This window comes from Schistocerca cancellata, chromosome 2 (assembly GCF_023864275.1).
Source record: "Schistocerca cancellata isolate TAMUIC-IGC-003103 chromosome 2, iqSchCanc2.1, whole genome shotgun sequence".
Classification (NCBI taxonomy): domain Eukaryota; kingdom Metazoa; phylum Arthropoda; class Insecta; order Orthoptera; family Acrididae; genus Schistocerca; species Schistocerca cancellata.
Genome location: NC_064627.1, coordinates 438,144,055 through 438,170,514, shown reverse-complemented (window position 1 = coordinate 438,170,514; position 26,460 = coordinate 438,144,055).

The window sequence follows — 26,460 nt, the reverse complement described above, 5'->3', positions numbered from 1 at the left end:
CAATGGGAATATTGGATTCGCTAATGATTTTCGAAACGGAATATCACCTGCATATACCTGCAACTACTACTTTGCGTTCAAAATCTGTTGATTCTCAACATATGGCCATTGTAACGTCGGAAATCCTTACAAATGTATCATATGAGCCCGAATTACAGTTCCACTAATGCACTGCCCTTTTATACCCAGAGTAAACCATACTACCACCATATGTATACGTGCCTATCACTTCCCATGGCTTCTGTCACCTTAATGTTTAATGTCCTCCTCTCTAATAGCAACAGCGGAAGGCGCCTAAGTTAACGTTTCCTTACGAAGAGCGTCCTTCTCAACAGTTAGACAAGCGCCCTCAGATATTGAAGAGATATTTAGGATTTACCGCAGGCCACTGGTGCAAGGTATTATTGGTAATAGCACGCCACCTCATATCTTCATTTCGTCAGCCAAACAGGATTCGAATGGGATACTTTTGAATCTAACATTCCACAGACGATGAGAACATTAGAGACAGAGGCTTAGTTCAGATGGAGAATGAGAAATGTATGAACTGTTTATACAGAAACAATATTGGAAATCGCATATATCTACCATCCGTCCTGCTTTCTTTGAGTCAGTCATACATGGCGTTACCCAACGGACCGTAATAGTCTATAGTCTGATTGTCAACTACCACTGAGTTGACAGAGTTTGATGAAAGTTCTGACATCGTGACGATGCACTTTCAAAGCAAGAGACAATCATTCCCCTATCTATTACTTCTTCAGATAAGCGAGATGTCTCTATTTCGTTGGATTACTCCGTTTTATAAATGATCATCAGTTACCGTCGATTTCAAACAGATCCTTTTAATGGATTTACAGTGTGGCAAGAGGGGAATTGAATTTTTTACATTGGTGTGCTATGAGGCCCTCTGACAACTGGGACTAATATGAAAACAAAACGTTGGAACGCTGAAATATACAACTATTTGAACTCTGCTGCGGACACTTTCAGGGTGGTTGCCTGAATGTCTATGGAGGAACTGCAGCCCATTCTTCCTTGACAGCCAAAACCATAGAAGCTAGTGATGTTGAACGCTGCGGTCCGAACCGAAGTCGGCGTTCTAACTCTTGCCAAAAGTGTGTTTACGCTAGGACTCTGGGTAGGCCAGTCCGTTCCAGGGATGTTAATGTGCGCAACTCACTGCCTCACACATACTGCTTTCTGACAGGATGCTTTGTCATGCCCCGAACTGTTCGTCTAATCTACGCAGTACATAATGATGTAGAACGTCTTGATAGCCTTCCGCATTTAGCGCTTTCTTAAGCCGAATAGAGGGTCCTCACCCTTTGGAAAACTTAAAATCAAATAAAACAAAAGTGATTAGTAGCATTCCATCGGAATTTCCTAAGTCATTGGGGGAAGGAGGAAGTGGCAACAAAGCGACTATGCAAGTTTGTTTGTAGAATGTATATATACCATCAGCTTTACACAGAAGCTTCATCCACACAATTCCAAAGATTGCAAGAGCCAGCAATTACAAAAATTATCGCATAATCAGCTTCACATCTCATGCATCCAAGTTGCTGACAAAAACTATATACAGAAGAATGGAAAAGAAAATTGAGGATCGGTTAAATCACCATTAGTTGTAAGTTTAGGAAAAGTAAAAGCACCAGAAGGACAGTTCTGATGTTGCGATTGACAACAGAAGCATGAATGAAGAAAAATCGAGACATTTTCATAGGATTCGTCGACGTTGAAAAAGCGTGCGACAATATAAAATGGTGCGAGATGTTCGAAATCCTGAGAGAAATAAGGTTAAGCTATAAGAAAATAACATGTATTACACAGTATGCACAAAAACCAAGAAGAAACAAGAGGAGTGGAAGATCAAGAACGAAATGCTCGGATTACAAAGGAGTAAGACGGAAATATAGTCTTTCGCCCACATAGTTCAATCCATACATCGAAGAAGCAATGATGGAGTAAAAAGAAAAGTACAAGAGCGGGATTAAAATTCAAGTTAAAAAGATATTAATGGTAAGATTCGCTGGTGACATTGCTATCCTCAGTGAAAATGCAGAAGAATTTCAGGATGTTTTAAGTACTTCCTCTGTTTCCTCTTCAATTCTCTTTCTGAGGTCTACTTCTATTCTGGTCTGCTGATAGTTCCCCCAATTCTACCATTCTTCTTATGTTCGTCACTCCCGTGATTGCTATCCAGGTAGTTGACTCCAAAGCTGCTGGAACGAACCGGGAACAATGTAAGAAAATAGACCTAGGATAGTCGAACTCAGTAATAGAAGAAAACAGGCACAGAAATTAGAGAACTAAAATTTCCCCTAACTGAGGACCAGTTTGGGACAAGAAATAATGTGAGATATAGGACAAAGAGATGGGATGATAATAATAATAGGCAAAATAGCAGGGAGTTTTACGGAAACAAAATTAAGGAAGTAAAGGAAGAGAAAATATGTGAAATGGAGGCATTTCGGGGTAATGAAAATTTATGGGGAGGCTAGTTTGAATAGCGTGGCAAGAAGATGTGAAGTAACATTTTGCAAAGAAACATATATTCAAGTGGTAGAAATTTATTTAATGAAAATGACAATAAAGAAAAGAGTGTTGGTTTAGTATCTGTATTATACAGTGAATCAGAATCAGCTGTGGAGCCTGAGAAAGCATATGTGTGCTTTAGTTGTAGGCCTGACTCGTTTGTAATTTTTAAACATAATTACAGCACTAGCTTACTTTTGTTTTCTGAAGAATAGTGCGTTCTTTCGAGTACCGGTTATAATGTTTGATGAATTTTCGGAGATTTCTTGTGCTTACGGAAGTTACGTGCTTCTACTTCCATGGTCTTCACAGGGCCATCCATCAAGGCGAACGTTTATACATCGCTTGTTTGACAGGCATGTCAGCTCAGACATTTTGCAATGCAAGCGGCTCACATCTTTTGTTGTGTCTGACGATGTTTAGGCAACTATGATGAATCACTTTGTGGAGAAATAACGATTTAATAAATTTTTGGAAACGTTCGCTCACTGTGTTGTTTAGAGTTTTCCATGCTTTGAAGTCGTTTAGTAACCTTCGTGCTTTAGTTTTCAGCTGACGGTTCTTATAGTTCCTACTGAAATATTTTAATAAAATATTTTAATAAAATGTTTTAACTTCGTTGAGTGTTCCAGTGGCCGCTTGAACTTTTGGTTTTAGCTAATAATTTTTTGAAGATTTATTGGTATTGGTATTAGTTGTGGTTTAGTGGCATTAAAACAAATTGTTTCTTTCTTAGTAGAAAGAGACTTTGGAGACCGCTATTGTTAGTTCTTTAAATAGTTCTACTGGTGTAACTGAAGTTAGGTAACGTAGTTCCAAAGATTTTTTCTGTAACTGTAAAATTTTACCACTAGTGACAGGTGTGAGCTCTGTCGTAGGTTTGTGATTAGTGGGTTACGGTGTGAGATTTGTTAAAAATATTTTCATTGTGGGGGGAGGGGGGGGGAGGGGGATGCAGTGGGGAAGCCAGTGGGCATTCTAGCAAGTCCTCTCCTGGGAATGAAGAATCTGTTGTAGAAATAATTTGATAGAGGAGCAGGAGCTTAAGATCTGAGCCCTTCAGGTGCAGTTACAATACGCAAAGGAGGAACTAGATAGGTTGAGGAGGGTGAAGGGTGGTGGGGAATTGGTTAAACAAAAGGTTTCGAATAGTAGGCACATTTTTTGATTTAACTAAGGCGTTTTATGGTGTTGATCACAAACTATTGTTCAATAAGTTGAACCACAACGGAATACGGGGAGTAGCTGACGATTGCTTCACCTCTTATTTTAGCAACAGACAGCAAAATGTCATTATTCACAGCGTTGAGAATGGCTATGATTTGGGATCAGAGTGGGGTACAGTCAAATGGGGGGTGCCCCAGGGATCAGTGTTGGGGCCACTCATGTTCCTTATTTACATAAATGATAGACCCTCTAGTATTACAGGTAACTCTAAAATAGTTCTGTTTGCTGATGACACTAGCGTGGTAGCAAAGGATGTTGTGTGCAATATCGGTTTGGTTTCAACAGTGCAGTTCATGACATAAGGTCATGGCTTGTAGAAAATAAACTAACGCTAAATCACAGTAAGATTCAGTTTTTACAGTTTCTAAAACACAATTGAACAAAACTTGACGTTTTAAATTCATAGAACAGGTACATGGATAGTGAAACTGAAGAATTCAAATGTCTAGATGTTCAGGTACATAGTAAATTGTCGTGGAAAGCCCATGTTCAAGATGTGTTCAGAGACCTAAAGCTGTCATTTTCACTATTTGAACGGTATCTGACGTAAGTGATCGTTTGACACGAAAATTAGTCTACTTTGCTTACTTTTAATTCGCTTATGTCGTATGGTATTATATGCTCACAAATTGATTGTTCAATACTGTATACAGGGTGAGTCACCTAACAATACCGCTGGATATATTTCGTAAACCACACCAAATACTGACGAATCGATTCCACAGACCGAACGTGAGGAGAGGGGCTAGTGTAATTGGTTAATAAAAACCATAAAAAAAATGCACATGGCGTACATACACACATTCAAGACATTACGGTCACAAAAGCTTTTAGTTCAGGAGAGGCAAACCGCACACCAGGAGGCCGGTCCCTTCAGAGGACGAGTCAACCTATCTACATCGGCTGGCGACTGCCCGTAGAGCAGACAGCGTTTGCCTGAGTGAAAGGGAGAACGACCCCATGTTTGGCTTAAAAGCCAATTCCGCTAGATTGTGTGGGAGCGCCCAGCCTACGCATTCTTTACAAACATAGCACGCAGTTTCAGACGTTTTCACAGGGAGACAGCAATCGCCAAAACCCGATGCTACAGATTTCCGGATTGGTCGCCTTAAACGAAACGTCATTCTCCCGTTTTAGAAGAGCAACGCTGATTGGCAGACGATATTCCTGACGCTTTGAGCTGAAGGAGTAATGGAAGAGACCGAAAGATATACTCCTTCATGTCTGGTGTGGAGAGGGGCCGTTCCGTTGTCGCTCTTGGAGCGAGAACATGTAACGAGAGCATGTGTGCTCGTACGTGTACTCAAAGAGCGAGGAACAAGTCTCTCCTCAGTACTTCACTGGGAGAGCACCTCTCTCGAGAGCAACTCTATATTGAGTCCTTGGTATTAAGCATTGTTCACTGTGTTGGCTGCCAAACTTATTGTGCAGTGTGAACGTACAGAGTTATCGTTAAACGCCTGCAAGCGAATTTTTGAGTGGCATCATGGTGGACTGGTTATCTGACCGGTGTACCACGCCAATAGTTAGACTAGGAGCGAATAGGAGTTGACTTCATCAAGACTAAGGGAGTGTTTCATTGGCGAAGGTCAATCCAGATAGAATGAGAGCTATCTTATTTGTCAGCAGCGAGTGGCGCAGACAGCAGTCATCGCAGCTTACGGTATTGTGCACTACATCTATTGCGAGCCCCATATTTCCTCCACAACAGTACACCTCACTGCATTTCATACGCGACAGCCTTGACCGTACCTAGTAACATTCTAACAGATAATAATTCAAGTTGAGTAGGCGCGGCTCTCAGCCATTCTGCCTAGTCAATAACAATCTTAAACTTTGTATAGAAATTTCATTAGCGAATCCTATCCTTATGAGGTAACTTCACATTCCGAAAAGAACACGGAGATAACTTGTTCAGTGCATAACTAAAAGTGCCATTGTGATTTCTCAGAATTTTTGCAAAAAATAAATAAATAATAATAATTTTCGTTAGTTTCATGTTTTCTTACACTAACTAGAACTACTCCAGTACCCAAGTATCCCACTAGTTACGTAAGACATTTTGTGAATTTTTGTGTCATTTCCTTACAGCGGACGACCCCAGAAGCTATTTATTGCTGAAAGTTTTTCAGGCATTTATCTTTAGAACGTTAAGAGCGTCTGTCTGACTTTTGTAGTAGTGTGGGGGTGGAAATTGCATCTTGCAGGAGCCACAGGGTAAAGGGTACATCTCAGATTAATCCGTTTCGCAGAATGTCAGAATAGCACCCACACGTCGCTCACACAGGTAGTGCGCAATTGATTTCTTTCCTACGTGCGGCCATAAAATCAACTGTGTTCACCTCTCCTTTTCGATAGAATTTTTCAGTTTCGAAAATTGCATTCTTGAAGCAGATGTCTCTTAATGTCAGCGTAGTAACCAATTTTTTTACGTTCTCTAGGCTTTTCACCTGCTCTTTGACTTTATTAATTTCAAATTTCAACCGCTTTTCTCCAGTTCCAGAATTCCACAAATCTATGATTCAAGCTAACTTCCAACGTTAGAGTTTTGTCCTGTACAACAGTGTTAACGAGAGCTACGGTCTCCTTTAACTTAGTTTCAGTTTGGCTCTGAACCTCCGTGATCTGTCCCTTCAAAGTCTTTACAGATCAATCCAGTTGAATACTGATTTTTTCCTGTCTATCATTGACTGCTTTACTTTCACTTCAGAATCACCCCGAACAGAATTGAGATCCTCTGTTACTTTGCTATTCACTGCATCATACAAATACTCTCTCTGAATCTTTATTTCAATGCTTACCAATTTCTCTATTTTACTATCAAATTTACCGTCAAACACATTTATTTTCTTAGTTATTTTACCGTCCATTTGCTGCGTCCAAGTTTTTATCTGTTAACCAAGTTTTGTATTCAAGAAACTTATTTTATTGTTTAACGAATGGTGTGAGGCAGCTATATCATTTCTTAAACGAATCCATATCACTTCTCAAAGGCTGGCTTGAAGAAGATCTTGTATTATTATCATTTGAGAGAACATTTTCAAACTGTTTGTTTTCGAGCCACACATTCTCCTACTAAGAATCAGTGATTTCTGGTTTTATGGTCACATTATGTACATCTTCCATGACTACTATACGATTTAATGCGCTATTGTAAGTCAGCTCGCCGTCAAACAATTATGAGCTCGGCTCAAGCCCATGTAGCTTTCTCGAATTCATCATATTTGCCTTCTCTGTTGTTTGACCAAAAACTGTCCACCTGCTTAGCTGAGTTGTTTCGTGCTTGCCTTCCATGCAGCTGTCCCGGGATCGATTCCCGGCTGGCTTGGTAATTTTCTCTGCTCGCGGACTGGGTGTTGTCATCATCATTTCATCCACATCAGCGGCGCGCAAGTCGCCCAATGTGGTGTCGACTGAAATAAGACTTGGACTCGGCGGCCGAACTTCCCCGAATGGGACCTCCCGGCCAACAGTGCCATACGCTCAGTTTGTTTTTTGACCAAAAACTTCATCAGCCGCTATTCAGAATCAGATTTCCATTTTGCTAGGCTCAGCACAAAGTTAATTATCTGAATAATGATAACAAAACAAATAGCTGTATCTGAATCCAATATCGTTTATTCTTTTTAATACGTTACCAGTTTCCACAGCAAATGGTGTCATCTTCAGGCCCCAAGCGTAACCTGCCATCCACAACCGCAATGACAAAGACCAACAATGTCTTCAAATGGAAACAGTTATCAAGCATGTTAGCCAGCAGGTGCAGTGAACGGAGCCGTATGTAGCGCAGCCAAAATCAGCTTAATTCCATACCTTCGTGGCAGTAACAAGCCCAGCATGATCAGACGACTACGAGTTAGCGTACATGCTTGATAACTGTTCCCGTTCGAAGACTTTGTTGGTCTTTGTGATTGCGACCTGAAGATTATACCATGTGGTGTCGAAACTGGTAACATGAGTTAAAAAGAATAAACGACGTTGGATTCAAATATAGCTTTTGGTTTTGTTAACATTGTTGAAGTGCTTCATGCCCAGATGCGGTCCCACTTTCCTTGTGAACCACCTCAGAAAGCTAATTATTCTCTTGACGTCGTACGTACATTGGACTTACATTTCCAGTTAATTAGGATTTATGAATAACACATGCACCTAATATTCCCCATGTTGTTGATAAAAAGCATCTATTCCAAAGAATCCGCTTAAGTGCAGATGCAGCTATAACCGAATCATTATCGTGCGACCACACACATCAAAAAAAAGTTTTGCATCACCTCCGTTCCGAGAGTTCCGGAACCTGTAGAGAAAACTGCAATACATATCAACATAAACATCATTTTCGCCCTTTTTATTGCTCATGAAAACCACACATTGCATGTTGTACCACCACACAGTGAAACCTTCAGAGGTGGTGGTCCAGATTGATGTACACACCGGTACCTCTAATACCCAGTAGCACGTCCTAGTGCATTGATGCATGCCTGCATTCGTCGTGGCTCACTATCCACAAGTTCATCAAGGCACTGTTGGGCCAGATTGTCCCACTCCTCAACGGTGATTCGGTGTAGATTCCTCACAGTGGTTGATGGGCAACGTCGTCCATAGACAGCCATTTTAAATCCATCCCAGGCTTGTTCGATAGGGTTTATGTCTTGAGAACATGCTGGCCACTCTTAGTCGAGAGATGCCGTTATCCTGAAGGAAGTCATTCACAAGATGTGCACGATTGGGGGGGGGGGGGGGGGGGGTGCGAAGTGTAGCCCATGAAGACGAATGCCTCGCCAATATGTTGGCGATATGAATGCACTATCGGTCGCATTCACATTTCGTACAGCCGTTACGGCGCCTTCCATCACCACCAGCGACGTACGTCGGCTCCACATAATGCCACCCCAAAACATCACATAATGCCACTCCAAAACAGCACGGCACATTCACATTGATGTACCCGCTGGCATTCAGAGTGACCGGATTGCCTCCGAACACGTCTCCGACGAGTGTCTGGTTGAAGGGATATGCGACACTCATCGGTGAAGAGAACGTGATGGCAAACCTGAGCGGTCCCTGTGGCACGTTGTAAGACCCATCTGTAGCGCGCTGCGTGATGTCGTGGTTGCAAAGGTGAACCTCGTCATGGACGTCGGGAGTGAAGTTGCGCATCATGCATCCTATTGTGCACAGTTTGAGTCGAAACGCGACGTCCTGTGGCTGCACGAAAAGCATTATTCAACTCGGTAGAGTTGCTGTCAGGATTCCTCCGAGCCATAATCCGTAGATGCCGTCATCCACTGCAGTAGTAGGCCTTGAGCGGCCTGAGCGAGGCAGTTCTGTCTCTCTGTATCTCCTCCATGGCCGAACAACATCGCTTTGGTTCACTCCGAGACACCTGGACACTTCCGTTGAGAACCCTCCCTGGCACAAAGTAACAATGCGGACGCGATCGAATCGCGGTATTGAACTACAGACAACACGAGCCGTGTACCTCCTTTGTGGTGGAATGACTGGAAATGGTCAGCTGTCGGACCCCCTCTTTGTGATAGGCGCTTCTCATGCATGGTTGTTTACAGCTTTGGGCGGGTGTAGTGTCATCTCTGAACAGTGAAGGGGACTGTGCCCGTGATACAATATCCACAGTCAACGTCTATCGTCAGGAGTTCTGGAAACCGTGGTGATGCAAAACCTTTTTTGATATATATATTTTCGTACGATAACGATTGAAAGGAATTTTGATAAAATAGGTATAAATAAGAAATGGTTACCGAAATTTTGAATAAATAAACTGTGTCTGTTAAAATTTATATTGAAAATTACTTAAGAACGTCCGCCAACTCGCTGCGGGAGCAAAAATTACTGTACGAGTATTAGCTGTTTATAAACTATAATTACGAACTAATGAATGAATTGTAATGAGGCGAGAACGGAACCAAAAGCACTGACTCGATTTCAGATGTTAATATCATGAATTAAAGTCAATCAGCAGCGGAATAATTTCCACTAAACGCATACACGTTAAAGTTAATTGTTTGCGAAACAGTTTGCATAATGAATAGCATTGCTTTCCTCACTGACCTGCTGTTACTGATTGTAGAAATACAAATGATCATAAGTTATTGTTTTTTAATGTAGTAAATTATTTCTAGAGAGTTCATAATGTTTAATTTAGTGAAGGATATGTAATTTATCAGTACACTGTTTTGCATTTTGCAAATGCGAGCAGAGTTTGCAATACGCACAGAAAAGCACGAAGTGTATTGTTCTGAAGTAACATTTGTCAATATTCTCTTAACTTAGGCTTTTACTCGTTTATTGTTAAACATTATGACCAGTCGTTCTTTCATGCAACAAAGTTCTACACTGTTAAGCAACAGTTCTCGATAGCTACGGATTACGTAGTTTGCACCTATTTACCTTAGTTACCGAAATTGAATCAGCTCATGATTTTCAATAATTTCCAATTATTTCACTGGTGGTATTCTCGGAATCAATAATGGTGATAGGAAAGGACCTTGTTAGGTAAATGACAGAGGTAAAGTTCATTTGCTCTGTAACAGTTGCTGCATTAAACACTATGTTTTTAAGTTAAGAAAAGCTAATATGCTGGCTAGCCTTGTACAATCTGGTCTGATCTTAGTTTGGTAATTTGTTGTTGGTGTTGTTATTGTTGTTGTGGTCTTCAGTCCTGAGACTGGTTTGACGCAGCTCTCCATGCTACTCTATCCTGTGCAAGCTTCTTCATCTCCCAGTACCTACTGCAAACTACATCCTTCGGAATCTGCTTGGTGTATTCATCTCTTGCTCTCCCTCTACGATTTTTACCCTCCACGCTGCCCACCAATACTAAATTGGTGATCCCTTGATGCCTCAGAACATGTCCTACCAACCGATCCCTTCTTCTGGTCAAGTTGTGCCACAAACTTCTCTTCTCCCCAATCCTCTTCCTCACCTCCTCATTAGTTATGTGACCAACCCATCTAGTCTTCATCATTCTTCTGTAGCACCACATTTCGAAAGCTTCTATTCTCTTCTTGTCTAAAATATTTATCGTCCACGTTTCACTTCCATACATGGCTACACTACATACAAATACTGTCAGAAACGACTTCCTGACACTTAAATTTATACTCGATGTTAACAAATTTCTCTTCTTCAGAAACGCTTTCCTTGCCCTTGCCAGTCTACATTTTATATCCTCTCTACTTCGACCGTCATCAGTTATTTTGCTCCCCAAGTAGCAAAACTCCTTTACTACTTTAAGTATCGCATTTCCTAATCTGATTCCCTCAGCATCACCCGACTTAATTCGACTACATTCCATTATCCTCGTTTTGCTTTAGTTGATGTTCATCTTATGTCCTCCTTCCAAGACACTATCCATTCCATTCAACTGCTCTTCCAAATCCTTTGCTGTCTCTGACAGAATTACAATGTCATCGGCGAACCTCAAAGTTTTTATTTCTTCACATGGATTTTAATACCTAATCCGAATTTTTCTTTTGTTTCCTTCACTGCTTGCTCGATATACAGATTGAATAACATTGGGGAGAGGCTACAACCCTGTCTCACTCCTTTCCCAACCACTGCTTCCCTTTCATGCCCCTTAACTCTTATAACTGCCATTTGGTTTCTATACAAATTGTAAATAGCCTTTCGATCCCTATATTTTACCCCTGCCACCTTCAGAATTTGAAAGAGAGTATTCCAGTCAACATTGTCAAAAGCTTTCTCTAAGTCTACAACAGCTAGAAACGTAGGTTTGCCTTTCCTTAATCCAGCTTCTGAGATAAGTCGTGGGGTCAGTATTGCCTCACGTGTTCTAGTATTTCTACGGAATCCAACCTGATCTTCCCCTAGGTCGGCTTCCACTAGTTTTTCCATCCGTCAGTAAACAATTCGCGTTAGTATTTTACAGCCGTGACTTACTAAACTGATAGTTCGGTAATTTTCACATGTGTAAACACCTTCTTTCTTGTGTTGGTGTTATGTAAGGCATTATTTGGAGACAATGTATGACAGCAGGCTCTTCCTTATCGTATCAGCGTATAAATGTGGGCCCACAATACCCTTCTTGAACATTAATTCCTCTCGATGACAATGTAGTGTGCCCATTTACAACTGCATAACATGCCTGGCCATATAATAAAAATCTTACAGTTTATTCCTTACACGCTTACGTCGGGTTACCATTTCTACACCCCTGGAAATTGAAATAAGAACACCGTGAATTCATTGTCCCAGGAAGGGGAAACTTTATTGACACATTCCTGGGGTCAGATACATCACATGATCACACTGACAGAACCACAGGCACATAGACACAGGCAACAGAGCATGCACAATGTCGGCACTAGTACAGTGTATATCCACCTTTCGCAGCAATGCAGGCTGCTATTCTCCCATGGAGACGATCGTAGAGATGCTGGATGTAGTCCTGTGGAACGGCTTGCCATGCCATTTCCACCTGGCGCCTCAGTTGGACCAGCGTTCGTGCTGGACGTGCAGACAGCGTGAGACGACGCTTCATCCAGTCCCAAACATGCTCAATGGGGGACAGACCCGGAGATCTTGCTGGCCAGGGTAGTTGACTTACACCTTCTAAAGCACGTTGGGTGGCACGGGATACATGCGGACGTGCATTGTCCTGTTGGAACAGCAAGTTCCCTTGCCGGTCTAGGAATGGTAGAACGATGGGTTCGATGACGGTTTGGATGTACCGTGCACTATTCAGTGTCCCCTCGACGATCACCAGTGGTGTACGGCCAGTGTAGGAGATCGCTCCCCACACCATGATGCCGGGTGTTGGCCCTGTGTGCCTCGGTCGTATGCAGTCCTGATTGTGGCGCCCACCTGCACGGCGCCAAACACGCATACGACCATCATTGGCATCAAGGCAGAAGCGACTCTCATCGCTGAAGACGACACGTCTCCATTTGTCCCTCCATTCACGCCTGTCGCGACACCACTGGAGGCGGGCTGCACGATGTTGGGGCGTGAGCGGAAGACGGCCTAACGGTGTGCGGGACCGTAGCCCAGCTTCATGGAGACGGTTGCGAATGGTCCTCGCCGATACCTTAGGAGCAACAGTGTCCCTAATTTGCTGGGAAGTGGCGGTGCGGTCCCCTACGGCACTGCGTAGGATCCTACGGTCTTGGCGTGCATAAGTGCGTCGCTGCGGTCCGGTCCCAGGTCGACGGGCACGTGCACCTTCCGCCGACCACTGGCGACAACATCGATGTACTGTGGAGACCTCACGCCCCACGTGTTGAGCAATTCGGCGGTACGTCCACCCGGCCTCCCGCATGCCCACTATACGCCCTCGCTCAAAGTCCGTCAACTGCACATACGGTTCACGTCCACGCTGTCGCGGCATGCTACCAGTGTTAAAGACTGCGATGGAGCTCCGTATGCCACGGCAAACTGGCTGACACTGACGGCGGCGGTGCACAAATGCTGCGCAGCTAGCGCCATTCGACGGCCAACACCGCGGTTCCTGGTATGTCCGCTGTGCCGTGCGTGTGATCATTGCTTGTACAGCCCTCTCGCAGTGTCCGGAGCAAGTATGGTGGGTCTGACACACCGGTGTCAATGTGTTCTTTTTTCCATTTCCAGGAGTGTAGTTGAGACCTCGTCGGGACAGTCTGAGATCGTGGTGTGGGAATAAGAAATTTATTTAACATAATTATTTTTCTTCAGCCAAAAAGTGAGGCTTTCTGTTTCCATCATTTGGCATTTTCGTAGGCTATGATAAGTTTATTAGACAGAAAAGAGTCTTCAACAACACTTTAGTGATCGAAGTTCACGTCACTAAACACTTCACGCCCTGTATACCCACAGTAAACCCTTCAAACATTAATAACTCGCACTCGTCGTTCGCATTACGTTTAGAAAAAATCGTCTTTTCTGATCGCTATTCAAATGACAACTGTCCGATCCTTCCGTGTGGAGCTGCTGGAACAGGTCCAGTCCCGTACTAATGGAGAAGTCTGGTATTTTCTGGAATTATGACGCTAGATCTAGGAGGTGCTTAAGTCGTCGATACAGGGTACGTAAAATGCAACGTCATCTGTGAGACAATCTTGTCAGTATAAACTTATTGACAGAAATGAAAGTAACTGAGGCAGCATTTACATGTTGCGGTAACAGATAGCGTTATTTCAGTACTTGAGCCAAGCTCGTAACGGTATTCTGCAAAATCGGAACAAAATTATGTCTTGTCTGGATGTCGGGACATGAAGGTACATAAGGGTGAATGTCCCGATAGATCGTGACTGCTGGCAACGCCCAGCGACAATACTTCTTTCTTCATACATATCATTTTGTCTCTATACAATAGAAAACTTCCCTGACTAGGCCAGCGGTTTTAGTAGACCATTGTGTATTGTATTGTGTATTGAACTGGGGACCGAGAAACGACGAAGAGGCTTCGTTCCGCCGTAACTCTCAGTGATTTTCACGTACACGTAAGTGGAGACAGTGTTTGCACATCAATCGCCTGCCGAGGCTTATGGAAAACCACCCACAAGCTGGCCGGCACACCGGACCTCGACGCTAAACCGCCGGGCGGGTTCGTGCCGGGAACCGGCACGCCTTCTCGCTCGGGAAGCAGAGCGTTAGACCGCACGGCTAGCTGGGCGCGCTACTACACCATAGTTTCAATATTCTGATTCAAATTAGTTTGTTTGACTTAATTCTTTGCTATTTAATTATATGACCACATTAATAAAATAATAAAAGTTACATATGACAGAAGATGCATCAAATTTACGTTAAGGCTACAGAATTAATTATGAGACAAATTTGTTAGAAACTGTATCGTAGTGTAAGAAGCGTTCTTAAACGTAGAATTGTTTATCCTGGTTAGGCATTTCCACACATACCTGCTCCAAGCTCGGGAAGACAGTGAGGTGCCTTTCAAAATACTCATTGTTTGTAAAAGAGCTGAAGCATGTACAGGGAAAGTACTTTGTCCATTTTGTCGTATTAAATGGGAGGGCGTAGCCAGGACATGCTTTTGGTGCACACACAGTGTTGTTTCTCATCCTCAGAGAACGGCAAGAAATGTATATGTTCGGAGCGCTGAGCAGCTAATTTTGAAAACCTTAGTGATCCAACTGCTTTCAGCTTGACTTCTTTGTTCTACACTGTGTGCTAACAGTCATCTTCTTCTCAGTTTCCAAGAACAGCGTCCAGGAAGTTTTATGAGTAGAGAGATGGTTTTGAAATTCAATGTCTACAGACATTGTATGTTTCGTATTTACTTGTATGCTGGGCATGATTCCGGTAATTTCTATCGCTTACCAGAAGTGACCATGTGAAGCAATATTTTTCCCTCTCATCTGTATTCTGGACATTAATTCACACCTGTTCAGTGTGAACATGTTTTGGAAAAGGGGTGAAACTGGTCGCTCCATTAACCGGATCAAAAATATGCGACAGAATATGAAGGTGGAGTACACAGCTGCCTGCCTCACCTGTCCCTCTTTCCTGCATTTTGGAAAAACAGCTGAATAGTTCCCCAGCTTGATAAAAGTTCCCAACCACTTTGCAATTCACTCTCCCCGCAATATCATGAAAGTTCTCCCCTAAATTTGGACGATATTCTTTTCCTCACCAACATCACTGCTCTCTTTCAAAGGATAAATGTGCTAACTGAATAGAGTTTGTTACACAAGTGGCGGGATATTGTTGGTCGCTGACGATTTGGGGAGCACCCATTCCAGAGCACCTTGGCAAGCTTCGAGAAAAGTTATAGGACACTGGTAGCCCCCATTCGCGTCGTCAATACAGGCTTGCCAGATCGTGTCTCCAAAATCGCCAGCAGCTACAGAGCAGTCCAGTGTGACTGGGTCTGCACAGATGACATGGCCAGCAGATGCGAAATTGGCAGGACATTGGTGGGGAGACCTACAGATGTGTGGATTGTGGGCAGGTGCTGTAAGGAAAACACCGAGCGCCAGAAGAGAAGCGCCTTTCTAAACTGAGGAAAGAAGAACCATCACGAGTGGCGAATTTTGGGTAAAGCCTTCACGTTTCTGTTGTTGCCATGTTAAAATCTGCTTCTTTAGCCAAAACACAGCGGAGTTTACACCGTCTCACGTCACTAAAATGTTGTGCAGACGCAGTTGCGAGACAACTCTCAAACAGTGGTTTATTGAGTGAGTAAATGAGGAAAAATAGCTTATGAAAAAGCACGTCCTTGGCTCAGAATAAACGTTTAATGTCTGCGTATGTTCTTTCAAAACCCATAGCATTTCTCGTTTCACTAGCTATGGATGGCCCTTAAAACTGATGTTCTCTCCTCGAAAATGTCTGTAGTTAGTGGAGCAACGTCGTAGATAATGAAATGTGGCGTAATAATCATACGGCAAAGTATTGTCCTCCTTGTGTGCTATCATTTGCCAAAATCTTCTTCTAGTATCTGAAACTGTTTATGAAATATGATGAATGTTTTGGACATTTCACTTGGCTTTATCGCTGGCATGCGCGATCGCAGATGAGTATGTTATTTCGGATCAGTTTTCTCGAGATTGATAACAGACTGAGACATCCACCCAAGTCTACAGAAAAATTCAATATCTTAGCTAAGTTTCACATGCGTGTAACATGCTCTAAACGCAAAATCATAGCGACTCCTATTTTTCATTGCAAAGTTTTTCGAAATACGCGCTTTGTCTTACATCCATGCGAATATCACAGTAACACTGACTACTGACGAAATGAAGGGCATATCATCGTGAAGGTGACACATAAGGCTATAAGTAACTCAAAAATTATAATTTTATAATTTTTTTTTTATTTCTTATTTTATTTTTTTTTTTTTTTTTTTTACAGAATGGTTCCTGTAAAATCGTCTGAGAAAGGTCGTAGGACGTTTGCCTCGATTTTGTCATCGCCGACCAGCCGAAAGCTGGCGGACACTGTCGTCCACCCTTCGCAAACAAAAGAATGAACTGGCCTAGCCGTTCGGACAAAAACTAGTCACTGCGCATCGACCACCCGTATCCTTGGTGGTCTCTTCTTGGTGACTCGTGACAATGCGGGCAGGGGTGATGCTGGTGCTAGGCCCAGAGAGATGTCGAGTCGATATCTGATTTGTGACAGTTGTACAATCGCTCTCTCTCAGAATGCAATTTTTTATAAAATAGTGGTTATAAGGAAAAAACAAACACAAGTGAGAAAGTGCGATTACAGTTTTAGAGGGAATGTTGTACAAAGTCGGTGGACACTGTATTGGTGATCTAACTTAAACATGATGATACTAGTTTGTGAAAAGGTAACCAAAATTTTTGATTCAGAATTGATCCCGTAATAAAATGACGCCCAAAAAAGGCACGTCGGATTTAGTATTTAAGCTTCCGAATTAAAATGGATTTTTTTTTATCATTCAGTGTGCACTTAAGGCTGCGACAATGGTGGCCGAATCATCGTATTAAGATGGTTGACGTAGAATATTAGCGGCAAGTAATTTGTTGAAAAACGTTTAGAAATCAGATTAGGACGAGGAATAAATTACAGAAGTGTTTAAAGGAAGTATTCATAACATCATAATTTGACTCAGGTTTTACATCAGCACGTTACGTAAAATTTTAATCCATCCGTTCAATAGGAATGCTATGAAGCGAGACAGTAGAAGATGATGCTGGAGCACCAGTATTTTTAATTTCAAAACAAACTAAGAACAAAACACAGAGCACAGACTTCTATGCGACTTACTATATGCCTGATATCGAAAATTTATGGCGATGAAGTTAAACGTTTTATTATACACCCCCTTTGAATGACGTTGGCACAGTTTTCATTATTAACTTGATGACACCATCCAAGAAGTCACTATTTAATGACGTCTGTACATTCCGTTATATTCACTGTCTCCTACAAATGATGTATCATTTCCTTTTGTCTTTAAACTCACATAAAACAGGGTTTACTATGTTGCACACACACACATGAGAAAAGGAAATGAATATATATATATATATATATATATATATATATATATATATATATATATATGCTTATTGTATAGGTATGCTTATTGTATAATTGCTTATTGTATAGGTATATTGTATAAGTATATTAGAACCATTGAGGTAATATGTGTTATCAGTATTCTTTGTAAAGCAAACCATATGCCTAAGGATGTCAGCTGACAGGAGACGATCGATGTTAACGGGTAGTTCCACTTAGAGAATGGGATCCACAAGACGCGTTTCTTGTTACTGGCTGTCGTAGCTCAACGAGGATGTCGTTCAGGCAGTGGCCAAATCTCCCACAAGGCTGGGCTCGTGAGACAGTTCGTCGACAGAATGAGTGATACTTTCGCACAACTCATGACGGGATTAGAATTATATTATTACCTTCAGCTGCTAATGGGCGTTGATATATATCAACGGGGGTAGGTGAAAATGTGTGCTCCGACCGGGACTCGAACCCGGGATCTCCTGCTTACATGACAGATTCTCCATCCATCTGAGCCACCGAAGGCACAGAGAATAGCGCGACTACGGGGACTATCTCGCGCAAGCCTCCCGCGAGACCCACATTCTCACCTTGTATGACTACACACTACATTCGTAGTGTCCCACCCAAACACACTCATTACTAGTGGGAGACATACTTACCAAGTCCCGTAAGAGTTCGGGGAATATGTGTGCATCCGCCCAGAAGATGAAGGTCTTGGCCGGTGTTGCCGGAACTATATACTTGTATGGATAAGGTGTCTGTTCTTTGGGACATGTCCGAGGGTTGTGGGTTTCCTATAACCTAACAGCAGCACAATTGCATGAGGGATGTAACATGTCATGAATATTTACCTCAGGTACAGCCTGTGACTGTGTTGAGTTATATTTTATGTTTATTTTGTGCATTTGAATTTTCATAAATCGGTCCCGTCAATCAAGTCCGTATTGTAAAACCAGACTGTCGGGAAGTTAGTGGAGTGTGGGTGGAGTAAACAGTCTGTCGGGTCGGTGCTGGTGCAAACTGGATAACGCGTTTGCATGCTCGCATCTATAAGGAATATCTTGTAAGTCTTTCCAAGGCCATTTCTCTTCCACACAATAAACCACAGCCAGCCAGCCACTCATGTGATGAAATCCAGGTAGAGTCCGATTAGCAGTGACCAGTTTTCGTCCAAAGTGATGGGCGGGTTTAACCGAAGGTTCGGAAGCGGAGGCCGACACTGTCTGCCAAATTTAGGCCGGTCGGTGATAACTGAAGCGGGGCGCATTCCTTTCAATATTTCTCAAACGATTTTACAGAAACTATGCGGTACAAAAGTTTTTGCTTTACTTGCAGCTTTGTATGTCAGGTTCATTGTGATGTGTCCATCATTTTGCCAATGGTCATAGTAATTGTGATTTTTACGTGGAAGCAAGACACCCCGCCCGAAACTCGAAAAATTTTGCAATGAAAACTAGGAGTCGCTATGAATTTGCGTTTGGTGCACATTACATAATATGTTGCTGTGTATGAAGTTTAGCCAACATCCTGTATTTTTCTTTAAACTTGGGTGGTGGCCGCTGTCACCAATCTTGAGAAAGTTGATATGACGTAGCAAACTCTCTTGCGATCGCGCTGCGGCAGCGATAAAACAGAGTGAAATATCAACAGCATTCTTCATATTTCATAAACGGTTTAAGATATTGCAATGAGATTTTGGCAAATGGTAGCATGCAAACTGGATAGTATTTTGCCATATGGTTATTGGGCAAAACTTCCTTATCCACCTTTTATTCCACTTACTACAGACTTTTTCGACGAAAGAACAACATATTTAAGGGCCATCGATAGCAGGTGAAATGAGAAATGCTATGGGTTTTGGAACAACAGAAGTTAAGACATTACACTTTTCTTGTACCGAGGATATGTTCTTTCAGAGGCTACTGACCTTACTTTCGGTCAGTTAGTCACTTAATAAACCACTGTTCCAGAATTCTCTTGCAATTCCTTCTGTTAGAGAGGTGACACTGTTTAAACTCCGCGGCGTTTTAGTTAAAGAAGCAAATTTTAACATGATAACAAGAGAAAGGTGTAGGTTTTACTCAAAATTCGTCAGTCGTGACACTTCTCTGAAAGTTACAAATGGATAACAAGCCAGGTGAAAATAAATCTATGCATTTTAGCCGAAATTCCTTTTAGATTCTAACCAAAGCAGAGGTGACAGATATTTTTGAATGATCCAAGTGTGGCCGTGGAGAGGCCCCGTTTAACATTTACAAAAAAAAAAAATAGAAGTGTAGGCTTCAGTTTATAATTGCACTTCCCCTCGACTTTTTGGCATTACCCCCATAGCGCCTGTCAAAGACTCCATGACTACCGCTCTCCTCTCGTGTGCCCTGCCGACTACGCATCTACCGGCCACGGTATTCTGTGCAAACTCTTAGCAAAGTGTTCACTTCCTCTTAATGCACCGCGTCGATGAAATATTCCGATTATACACAGTAACACTCGCCAAACACAGAATTTCTCTCACTCGATATAGCTTCGTAGGTTTTGCATTTCAGTCACATACTCTTAGGGCAATCCTTTAAACAGATTGAACTTCAGTGTAACTTCAACCAATAATTTCCAGTTCAGAGCATTGTTATCTATATAACATAGTTATAGTTCGATTTTTTCTGCTTATCTTGTTATTTGTGATGAAATTGAACGTATTTTCACTGTATTTACATAAGGAAATTAATGTTTTATATTCTTTTCTATATAGTTTTTACTTGTTCTTTCCAGTGATATTTACATCTTCAGACTGGTGAGCAAATATTTGCACAAGGATACGCTAGTTATCTTTTAAAATTTTCTACTATGTGAGCTCAACCCTATTGAAGTTTGTATAACACGGGTATTCTACGTCACGAAGAAAGAAAAAGGATCTGCACACAGCAGAGCGAAGACACATGTACATGTACAAATACACACAAATAAACTAAAATAAAGAATAGCTCAAACAAAGGAACATTATTAGCATGCACACAATTTTTCATTGAAATATTCGTTCATAGTCATTAGTTGCAAATACTTATTTACTTAAAGCTAATGAACCTAATAGACAAAGCTCAATGGCCTCAAGAACTTCACTTCATAAAGATAAATTAGTAAAACATGGACGATAACTAGTTTGGACAAGAAGAGAATAGAAGCTTTTGAAATGTGGTGCTACAGAAGAATGCTGAAGGTTAGATGGGGAGATCATATAACTAATGAGGAGGTATTGAAGAGGATTGGGTAGAAGAGAAGTTTGTGGCACAACTTGACTAGAAGAAGGGATCGGTTGGTAGGACATGTTCTGAGGCATCAAGGTATCACCAATTTAGTATTCGAGGGCAGCGTGGAGGGTAAAGTTCGTAGAGGGAGACCAAGAGATGAATACACTAAACAGTTTCTGAAGGATGTAGGTTGCAGTAGGTACTGGGAGATGAAGAACCTTGCACAGGATAGAGTAGCATGGAGAGCTGCATCAAACCAGTCTCAGGACTGAAGACCACAACAAAAACAACAACAGGACAACTTCACCTAAAATATAAGTTCCATCAGAAATATTTGCATTTTAGTTTCAGCGGTCATGTCAAAAACTTACGTTAATTTCAGTCAGTTCAAGGTCATGGTTAAAAGTCCGTCCCCTTGTATGAAGGCGAGTACATACACACGTTCATAAAAACTGTTCACTAACGGAAAGGTAATGACTACTTCAGAAAAGAGTTTTACAGTTCAGTGTCTCTCACTGTATGTTTCTGTTCATATTACATTGCAGTACAATGTACACACCGCAAGGAGTGCGGTAAAGTAATTTACTACGTATGTGTTATGTAATAATTCACGCAACATTTGGTTCCTTACTAATTTTATCAGTGAATAAGACGGGATTTTCTATATTTAGCAAAACATGGACATATCACAGCAAGTGTGAACTACTTTCCTGTATTTTTCCTACATTATTTTTGATTAATGAAAAATACACAGTGCAAAAGCATAGGTTTTAGTTTCTGTGCAGCTCAGTTCTCATATAAATCTCATTACAAAAAAAGAAATTTCTTTTTTCGTTCTTCTAATGTTGCCTCAGTTCAGTTCAGAGAAGACAGTTATTGTTATTACACATGTAGATATTTTTTTCAGATCCTGGTGATAGTCAAGTCCCCTAATTCTGTTAGATTAGGCAAGGCCAGTAGGTAGGTACACAGTCATTACCATTTACGATTTCTTTTGTGTAGAGCAATTTTCGGAAGAGATTAGAGTGGTACTGTTTCTCCAATTAAATATTATTCTACACGACTGAATCTTTTGTCACGTGTGTACCGTTTGGTTCTGGCCTCATCGGCGAGTGCAATGAGTGTATTTCCCACCCTTTCTTCCATTGCAAGTTCTTCTTTAGACAGGCATAGTAACGTGTTTATCCAGTCGCTTTTTGTGTTATTATTAGTATTTCCAAAGGTATATATTGTGTTGTATCATTGGGCAAATTATTTACAATATTTTTAAACGGTTCAATAAATTCTACCCGTTATGTGCGTTGTGTACTGCATATGGTTCTTATAAATCGGTTCAATTATCCGTAAATTCGTAAGGCAGGGTTATTTTGCAGATGGTACTGGGATATTAAAATATGATTAATCTTTGCGTCTTGTAAAATATCTTTCAATTTTTTACACGTAAAGCTCGATGCGTTGTCTGTGAGAAATGCGACAGGAATGGGCATACTAAATCTCCATTTTCAGTGAAAACTGATACTTGTATCTGCCCCTTGGCAGGTTGTGACTTAGCATATAGAGCTCCAACAACACAACAGTTTTGTACCAGGTAGATCGACACTTCGTCTGTTTCTTTACTCTTACTAAACAAAATTCCAAGAGAAGACATTGATAGAGACATCTGTATCTAATACTTCCCACTGTGGCACGTATTGGACCTTGTACTAAAGATACCATAACAGAATGACACGATTTCATTGTTTGTCCCCACACTCTGATACGACCGTCATCAAAGGGCTTATGAGGTCGGCATTAGTTTGACAAAGCTTTAACACGGGTAGTCTGCAGTGGCTCATTGGTAACTTCAACATTGTTCATCGAATGACATTGATTTTCCCAGCTACTATCATGTTGTATGCTGCTATTTTGCGGGTAAGTATCGCTTACATTTTTCTGCTCCTGGGTTTCATTACCTGGATTCCAGTAACCATTAGTGTTATATGTAAAATTTTGTCTGCCCCCGTTTCTCTGTTATTCAGGGTCATACTGATTATTATTAAACCTTCTTCGGCTTTTACTATTCGAATTCTGCGGACTGTGGTCTGTACTAACTGCATTATATCCAAGTCTCATAGGAGGTGACGTCACTAAAGCTGCGCAGTATGGAATGTGCAGTATTCTATGTGCACGACTGGCTAGACTGCAGCGCACTATTGTGGCCGTTATTGTTCTGGTTACTGACCTTCATGTCTTCATGAGTAACATCGAAAGAATGCAAAGCACGCGTAAGATGTTCTACATACTCTTCTAGTACATGTGCTAGTTTCTCACGAATACCTAAAGGTAGCTTTGCTTTCAGAATTCTTAACACAAGAGGACTACCTTGATTATTATGAAAAGGCTCCAGATTGAGTACCTGTTTCCTCAGTCTCTCTTGATGGTCTCTTGACCAGTACTTAGATCAAAATGCTCTTTCAAACTGCTAGTAACTCTGACGGAGTTCAACTGTCTCCATGGCCCAAGGGGCTCTATCACATTGTATGTACTCTGTGGTGAAAGGGGTCTTTAACTGTTCAGTCCAAGGCTCAGGCAACACACCTTTGAATGCTCTTATAAATACAATCGGATGCGGAATATTTTTTATGGTATAAAAAATTGGAACCGTCTATGGTTGAGTAAGCTTTCTTCAAGCAAGACGGAAGAGAGAGGTAGTTCAGTCGTGACCTCGTATGATATCCGATTTAGTGATCAATTGTTAAAATTTATTTTGTTGAAATGAGTTGTAAGATCTACCACAATAGGATTGTCGTAATTACGATGTAGTTTATTAGCGGTTGGTGGGGTGCTTTGAGGTGTGCACCTGATTGTAGATAATTGCTGTTTTACTGTCGTAATTTGCGCAGTTACTTGGTCACACAATTCCAGCAAAGCTTTCTTTAAATGAACCTTTATTTCATTTTACTCGGATTTTACAGATTCGTCAGAATTGTCTCTCTTGGACATAACGGGTGTTACCGATTCATCTACGACACGTTCTAATTCTGAACCTAGTTTGATATGTACTTCTACATCCTGTTCCATAACCCTTACGAAAACTCGTTAACAATATTTTTGCATTGATCATTGAACTGCTTTTGAACCTTCGCTTCTCGTTCTTCTACGAAACTTTACTTTCAAGTTTTTTAACAGTACATTTTAAACGCTTTTGATCTTCGGACGATGTCTGTACAGTTTCCGGAAGACCACAATTGTGTACCATCAACCCCTAAAGTACACATATCAAAAAAGTTTTGCGTCACTTTGGTTCCGAGAGTTCCGGAACCTGTACAGAAAATTGGAATAAATATCAAAATAAACATCATTTCTCTCCTTTTTATTGCTGATGAAAACCACACATTGCATGTTGTACCACCATACAGCGAGACCTTAAGATGTGGTGGTCCAGTACCTCTAATACCAAGTAGCACAACCTCTTGCATTGATGCATGCCTGTATTCGTCGTGGCATACTATCCACAAGTTTATCAAGGCACTGTTGGTCCACATTGTCCCACTCCTCCACGGCGATTCGGCGTCGGTCCCTCAAAATGGTTGGTGGGTCACGTCGTCCATAACAGCCTTTTTCAATCAATCCCATGCGTGTTCCATAGGGTTCATGTCTGGAGAACACGCTGTCCACTCTAATCGAACGATGTCGTTATCCTGAACAAAGTCATTCACAAGGTGTGCGCGATAGGGGCGCGAATTCTGGTCCATGAAGACGCATGCCTCGCCAATATGGTGCCGATATGGTTGCATTATCGGTCGGAGCATGGGATTCACGTATCGTACAGCCGTTTTGGCGCCTTCCATGAGCACCAGCGGCGTATGTCCTGTGGCTGCACAAAAAGCAATATTCAACGTGGTGGCGTTGCTGTCAGGGTTCTTCCGAGCCACAATCCGTAGGTAGTGGCCATCCGCTTGTAGTAGTGGCCCTTGGGCGGCCTGAGTGAGGCATGACATTGAAGGTTCCTGTCTCTCTGTATCTCCTCATGTCCGAACAACATCGCTTTGGTTCACTCTGAGATACCTGGACACTTTCCTCTTTGTGAGCCCTTCCTGTCACAAAGTAGCAATGCGGACGTGATCGAACCACGGTATTGACCGTCCAGGCATGGTTAAACCACAGACAACACGAGCCGTGTACCTCCTTCCTTTTGGAATGACTAGAACTGAACAGCTGTCGGACTCCCTCCGTCTAATAGGCGCTTCTCATGCATGGTTGTACATCTTTGTCCGGGTTTAGTGTCATCTCTAAACAGAGAAAGGGACTGTGACTGCTGTACAATATCTACAGCCAACGTTTATCTTGAAGAGTTCTGGGAACCGGGATGATGGAAAACTGTTTTTGATGTGTGTATTATCCTATCTGTTGCGTTGATAAGTCGTTAAATTTCCATTTTGTTACGTTCCAAGGTATTTTATTTTCCCTTCCATTGCCAGAAGACTTTATATTAACAGTGCAATGTCGTCAGTTGTTTGACCACTTATTTGTACACTCGTTTCTCGTGAAATATCGCCCATCAGAACATTTACTTCATGTTGTTGTTGTTGTGGTCTTCAGTCCTGAGACTGGTTTGATGCAGCTCTCCATGCTACTCTATCCTGTGCAAGCTGCTTCATCTCCCAGTATCTACTGCAACCTACATCCTTCTGAATCTGTTTAGTGTATTCATCTCTTGGTCTCCCTCTACGATTTTTACCCTCCACACTGCCCTCCAATGCTAAATTTGTGATCCCTTGATGCCTCAAAACATGTCCTACCAACCGATCCCTTCTTCTAGTCAAGTTGTGCCACAAACTCCTCTTCTCCCCAATCCTATTCAATACCTCCTCATTAGTTACGTGATCTACCCACCTTATCTTTAGCATTCTTCTGTAGCACCACATTTCGAAAGCTTCTATTCTCTTCTTGTCCAAACCAGCTATCGTCCATGTTTCACTTCCATACATGGCTACACTCCATACAAATACTTTCAGAAACGACTTCCTGACACTTAAATCTATACTGGATGTGAAACGTAATTATGCAGAATAATTATATTACATAACGAAATGTCCCTGCCACCTTCAACTTCAGAGAAAAGACTTTCAGCTGAAACTTTAGTTTCGGTTTCAAGATTGTGCTCTGAACAGAGTGAATTCTGGACTTCCACGTTAGTGGATTCGCTTTATTCTGGAGTAGGCTTCATGCTACCATTTGCTCCGTAGCCATTCCTGTGTTCTTTCCAATTTTCACCGTGACACTAATGTAAAGAAAAAATATATTCGCAAAAAATTGATTAACTATGATATGAAACAATTATCTGCCAGGTAACTATATTTAACTTTGAACTTTATCTGTGTGATGAGCGTACAACAATGCAACGTAAAATTCGCTGTTAGTACAAAACGTTACAACGACAGCAATCTTGTGGTTCCCTGCTATGCAATATCACTTATTTACAATGGTAGTATTCAACACAGAACATTTTGAAATT